Consider the following 6,787-nt stretch of genomic DNA (forward strand, 5'->3'; position numbering starts at 1 on the left):
AGGGGTTTCGGTATTTCGTTAGGCCAATGTCATGTGTCTAGCCCCACGGAGCTCGATTTTTCATTTTCGCCCCAAGGTCAAGGTCCCAAGGTCACAAAATTTAGAAAAGTCGATTTTTGATGGTTTTATTACATTGTTCGCTTCCTGATAGGGTGAAATGTCGTACATGATCTTATATTATCACATACATCATGAAAAACAAGTTTTCCAACAAATTTCAGAATCTTCGACCTTTGACCTTTGAAGGTCACAAAGGTCAAAGTTTCAAAGTTTGTCGGAATCGAACCCAATTTTCGGTATTCTGTAGCTAACTAACCTCATAACTGATTATACATTGTTTTCTATCTCATTTCAAGGTCAGTAACCTTCGTTTTGACATTTCCGGGGCTGGCCTGTCCAGGCCTGTTTCGGTTATAGTCCGTCCTTTGTCATTGAATACCGATCGCTCTTGAACCATCGTCGTCTCCTGAATTGTCTTATTTAAAATTATTAAAAACATTTTGGGTGTTTTTTCCACATTTTGAAAATATGTGCAAGTTTTGTGCTTGACGAGTTTCAGATATTAATTCTGTAATATTTTTACACATTCATCCCTGGTGTTGGGCTAGCGGCTAGGGTGCCGGCTTAGGATACCTAGGATCCTGGGTTCGTAATCCCGGTCGATCGCTGAATTAACGCCAGGGGGGTTGACTCAGCCTGTCATCCTTCCGAGGTCAGCTAATTGAGTACCAGTTCACTGGTAATTCCCTGTTTGTCGTTAAAGGTGGCAAAAAGGGTTGGCGTCAGGAAGGGCATCCGGCCGTAAAACATTGCTTCAAAAAGGGGACCAAAAAACAACAACAACCACGGTTCCCGAAAAAGGCCAACCCCCGCTTGCAGGGAAAAATGGCCTCTAAAGGTGGTTATATATATATTATATTTTTACACAACATCTATCTATAATTCCAGTAATCTCTGTATGTGTGTTTGTTTGTTTGTTTGTTTGTTTGTCTGTGACCGCTGTTTCTCGACAACCACGGGTCCGATATACTTTAAACTTGCCAGGTATATTGCTGGGGACCCGAGGATGTGCCTTTTCAAGGTTTCATATTAATCGGACAATTACTTACCGAGCTATGTCCAAAAAACGATTCAACCAATCAGAGAGCAGCGAGCTATCGCGTGTGCCGAACGTGGCGAACACACTCTGCCTCGGACGGCACATTTGAGAGCGTATTCATTTATTTCACGTTGGAAAACTATGTTGCCGTTAAACTATGTTTTAAAACTAATTAAAACTACTATCTATAATTCCACTACTATCTAATTAAAACTAATTTGCGATTCTTTCGCTTTCCTGCGCGTTTGTGCATGCTATGGCGATTTCTTTACCAAACTCCGCAAGCCGTTCGCTTTGGACCAAACCATTTCATGTAAATAGAGGGGGGGGATTGTCACCGTACTCGCAAGCCGTTCGCTTTGGACCAAACCATTTCATGTAAATAGAGGGGGGGGGGGATATAATTTTAGATATAGATATAGTACGGGCATGCCCTAGTCTATCTATAATTCCAGTAATCTCTGTGTGTATGTATGTATGTATGTATGTATGTATGTATGTATGTATGTCTGTGACCGCTGTTTCTCGACAACCACGGGTCCGATATACTTTAAACTTGCCAGGTATATTGCTGGGGACCCGAGGATGTGCCTTTTCAAGGTTTCATATTAATCGGAGAAGTAGTTACCGAGCTATGTCCAAAAAACGATTCAACCAATCAGAGAGCAGCGAGCTATCACGTGTGCCGAACGTGGCGAACAGACTCTGCCTCGGACGGCACATTTGAGAGCGTATTCATTTATTTCACGTTGGCAAACTATGTTGCCGCTATGTTGGCGTTAAACGATGTTTTAAAACTAATTAAAACTAATTTGCGATTCTTTCGCTTTCCTGCGCGTTTGTGCATGCTATGGCGATTTCTTTACCAAACTCCGCAAGCCGTTCGCTTTGGACCAAACCATTTCATGTAAATAGAGGGGGGGGATTGTCACCGTACTCGCAAGCCGTTCGCTTTGGACCAAACCATTTCATGTAAATAGAGGGGGGGGGGGGGGGGGGGGATTGTCACCGTACTCGCAAGCCGTTCGCTTTGGACCAAACCATTTCATGTAAATAGAGGGGGGGGATATAATTTTAGATATAGATATAGTACGGGCATGCCCTAGTATTATAAATGCAGGTAGATATGCGAGGTGGGTCACGAAAGTAAACAAAACAGGGGCTCGGCCCACAGTCTACCTTTGACCTTTTTATCTAAAACAAACAAACAATCAGCTTCTTTCTTTTGATTGGTAAACCAATTCAGTGATCCAATATGAAAATTCTTAAAAATTCAGGTCAATCGGATGAAAATTGACGATTTTATACAACGTTGACCTTTGACCTATTAATTGATCTAAAGAAAACAACCAGCTTCTAAATTTTGATTGGTGAATCAATTCAGTGATCCAATATGAAAATTCTTAAAAATTTAGGTCAATCGGATGAAAATTGACAATATTATACAACGTTGACCTTTTTTTTTTTTTTTGGTATACAAGATCGAGGCTCATGAAAGAGCCAACATTAATCAAACAAAAAGTCAAACCGACACATAAAACACAAAAATAAGGGGAGCGGAAGACAAGATGGGGAGAGAGGGGGAAGGACACAAACACAACGTTCGAGAGCAGGGACATCGGGAGAAATGTGGGAGGGGGAGGGCTTGGGGGGAGGTGGGAGAGGTATAAAACATATGACCACTGCAAGGACTTCAAGGAAAGAAGTTCGAATTTCAAAAAAAAGTGTATCTAGGGTGAATTAGCGGGGGTAGAAAAGATCAAGGTTTTGGATGGGGGAAGATAAGAGATGGTGGTGAACAGCTGTTTTAAAGACCTGGAGGGAGGAGTGCGATTGAAGGGAGTGGGGGAGTTTGTTCCAGGGGCGGGAGAAAAGGGGAATGAAAGAGTGAAGGTGAGCAGAGAGCCTAGATTTTGGCAGTTTAACCATAAGAGGGTTGCAGGCAGATCTTGTGCGACCTGAAGGAATATTAGGGGGACAGAGCACAGAGAGAGCTGGGGGAGCAAGGCCGGAGAGGAGTCGGTAGAAGACAGAAAGACCACCAACCTGCCTGCGGTGAGTGAGTGAAAGGCCCTCGGAGTTAGCTTCATCGCAGGAGATTCCAATGATTCTGAAAGCTTTGGTTTCAACAGCGTGACGCCGAGCTAGGTGTGAGGCAGGAGCACCGGCCCAGAGGGGGCAACAGTATTCCATTGAGCTGCGGATGAAAGCCTTGTATGTGGTGAGGAGCTCAGGTGTGCCAAGGAAGGACATTGCACGACGGAGGATGCCCAGTCAGTGACTGGCTTTGGAGGCCAGCGTGGAAATGTGGTTTTCCCAAGAAAGATCATGGCAGATAGTGAGACCCAAAAGCTTGAGCGACAGAACTTCTTGGAGAGGATTGTTGAGAAAGTAGATGGGAGGGTTTTCCAGTCGGTCTTTTCGGAGAGACATAGTAAGAGTGTGAGATTTGTCAGGATTGAAAGACGTGTTCCACTTGTTTGACCAGTCTGTGATTTTGTCCAGGTCTTCAGAGACTGAGGAGGCTGCAGACTGCCGATCTGAGGGATGAGGAATGGAGCGGCAAATAGTGGAGTCATCAGCAAAGTGATAGAGAGGATTTTCCAGAGAGTCGAAGAGATCATTGATGAAGACCAGAAAGAGCACAGGGCCCAGAACACTACCTTGGGGAACTCCAGCCAGAACAGGCAGGGGAAATGAGAGAAATCCATTCAGGGCCACATGTTGCCTACGACTAGAGAGGAAGTCCGCAAGCCATGAGTGGAGATTTCCATGGATACCATAGGAGGAGAGTTTGGTGAGCAGAGCTGGGTGCCAGACCGTATCGAAGGCACGTGATATGTCAAGTGAGACAGCTCTGATTTCCTGTTTGGCATTGAGGACCTCCATCCATTGTTGAGACAGCAGAAGCAACATGTCCAGAGTAGAATGACCTGGTCTGAATCCAAATTGATGATCAGAGATCAAGCCATTGGAGAAGAGGAAGGATTTGATATCCGAATCAATGATGGATTCCATGACTTTGCTGATAATTGGAAGCAGGCTGATTGGTCTGTAGTTGCAAGGATCTGTTTTTGCACATTTTTTGTGTAAAGCGGTAATGTTTTCTGATTTCCAAAATGCTGGCAGATGACCTTGAGCAAAAGAGAGGGTGAAAAGAACAGAGATAGGGTGAGATAGAGTGGCAGAGCAGGATTTTAGGACCCGTGGACTGATGCCGTCTGGTCCAGTTGCAGAATCAGATTCGAGGTTTGACAAAAACTTCTCCACCTTGTCAGGAGAGAAGGACACAGAGTCCAGGAGCAGTTGGGTTCGACTGGGAAAGGTGGGAACAGAGAGAGATGGGTTTGGGACACAAGATTTTGAGGCAAACACAGAGTTGAGGCATTCGGCTTTGTCACGTGCAGTGTCAACTGTGTAGCCCTTTGAGGTAAGGGAGGGGATGGAGGGGGAATAAACACCAGAAACGGATTTGAGCAGACGCCACCAGGATTTGTAGGAAGGAGACAGGTTTGAGAGTTCAATCTTGAGTGTGGAGAGATAGTGCTTCCTGGCACTCCTGAGGGCACTCCTGAGGGTAGACACACACTTGTTCTGAGCTTGGTGGAAGGAACTGAGATTGCCTTCAGTTGGATTTTCCTTCCAAGAGGCAAAGGCAAGTTGTTTCAGGGCAACTGCCTCACCACAACATTCAGTGTACCATGGACGGGAGGAAGGGCAAGACAACTGAAGACGAGATGGGATAAATCTGTGCATGAGAGAGAGCAGTTTGCTTTGGAAGAATTCCCAGGAAGAATTGATGTCAGAGGCAGTAGAGATGGGAGACCAGTCCAGATGATTGATGGCTGCTTGCAGACCGTGCCAGTCAGCCTGAGTGAAATGCCAGACTCGTCGGCACTGAGGAGGCTCTCTGAGAATGGCCAGAGAGATGTCCACTTTAACAAGCACATGATCAGAAGAACCGATTGGAGCAGAAGAAAAGCAGCAGACATTTGCAGGGAAGTTTGTCATAACCAAGTCCAGAAGAGAAGATACTCCATTGACTGCGAACCTGGTCGGGAAATTGACAGATTGTGTCAGTCCCAATGAGTGGCAGAAGTCCTTTGCTGAGGTGCCATGGCTGGTGAGAGAGGAACCCACACCCAGCCAGCTGGAATGATGACAGTTGAAGTCGCCACATATGAGGAAGAGAGAGTTTGGATGAGTTGACAGAAGTTGGTCCATGTTGTCCGACAGCAAAATGTAAATGGAGTGAATCCTTTGACCTATTAATCGATCTAAAGAAAACAACCAGCTTCTAAATTTTGATTGGTGGATCAATTCAGTGATCCAATATGAAAATTCTTAAAAATTCAAGTCAATCGGATGAAAATTGACAATTTTATACAACGTGGACCTTTGACCTATTAATTGATCTAAAGAAAACAACCAGCTTCTAGATTTTGATTGGTGGATCAATTCAGTGAACCAATATGCAAATTCTTTAAATTTCAGGTCAATCGGATGAAAATTGACAATTTTATGTGATGCTGACCTTTCCCCTTATGACCAAATTGTTAATTTGTCTTATACATATTCTCATAATGAACCTTTGTTGAAAACCTGACAAAACCTCAAATGGTAAAAAAAAAGTTCAGCCAATTTGCATTTTCTATTCGTTTTTCTTTGTTTTTTTTTTTCTATGGATCTATCTATATGTGTGCTGTCCTCCCTACACATAACTGTGAGTAATTTGACAGCCAGCCAAACTCCATTCATGAACGACATTGGAGTCAGGGAATAGCCTCCAAGCTCCACGTAGTTATAATGAAGCCGCACAAGCATGCAGTCGATGAACAAGGAGTAAAACTGAAAAGGATACGAAATACAGGAAAATTACTAACAAGGTTCCAAGCGGTGCATTCACAACAAAATGCAAATTCAGCACCCCGCCGATGTGAAAGAAAAAGCCACATAACCTACCTAGATGGTATTCATAGCATACTTACCCTGCGCAGTAAACTTGGTGCGAGCCAACTTTTCTGTTTTTGAACTTTTTTTCTTCTTTGATCCGATATGGCTGCCAGACTACGTGAGCAATTACATCATAAATTTATATTCTCTAATATAATTGTTGCATAGATCACGCTCAATAAATTTAAAACTGATCAGACTAAGTGTTGTCCCTGTCAAATTATGACGTCATAATTACGACACCAATGACATCATCGCCAACAACACCTATTCCCCACGCGGAGTTCTTTACAATGAGCCACCTTTCAATTTTTCCCATGAATAAATTTTGGAGATATAGAGGTGTAACGTTTTTCAGTTTTTCCAAGATGGTGCCTGTACCACGTGACCTATTACATCATAATTATGAGTCAAAAAAACTATACAGGAGGAGGCGCTCCTATGGTACAAATCTCGTGTCAATCGGACCAACGGTTCCCGAGAAAATGAATTCTTAAAATGCAGACACGTACGCCACACGGACTGTATATGTGGTTGGTGAGCCATACCTATGCCATTTTGAGTAGTGTATCCTTTCGAAAAGAGTTATGTATTGTAATAACCGCCATATTTATAAAGGTGGTAAGGAAAGATGTGCCAAAAAGATTTAAGCACAGAAAGTGTTTGGTTGTAAACAACTGTAACAATAATTATTGCTTACCTTAGATTTATATTTTTTGGGGGGGTGTAGGTGTG

Source organism: Myxine glutinosa, chromosome 1 (assembly GCF_964187855.1).
Source record: "Myxine glutinosa chromosome 1, kmMyxGlut1.1, whole genome shotgun sequence".
In the NCBI taxonomy this organism is placed as follows: domain Eukaryota; kingdom Metazoa; phylum Chordata; class Myxini; order Myxiniformes; family Myxinidae; genus Myxine; species Myxine glutinosa.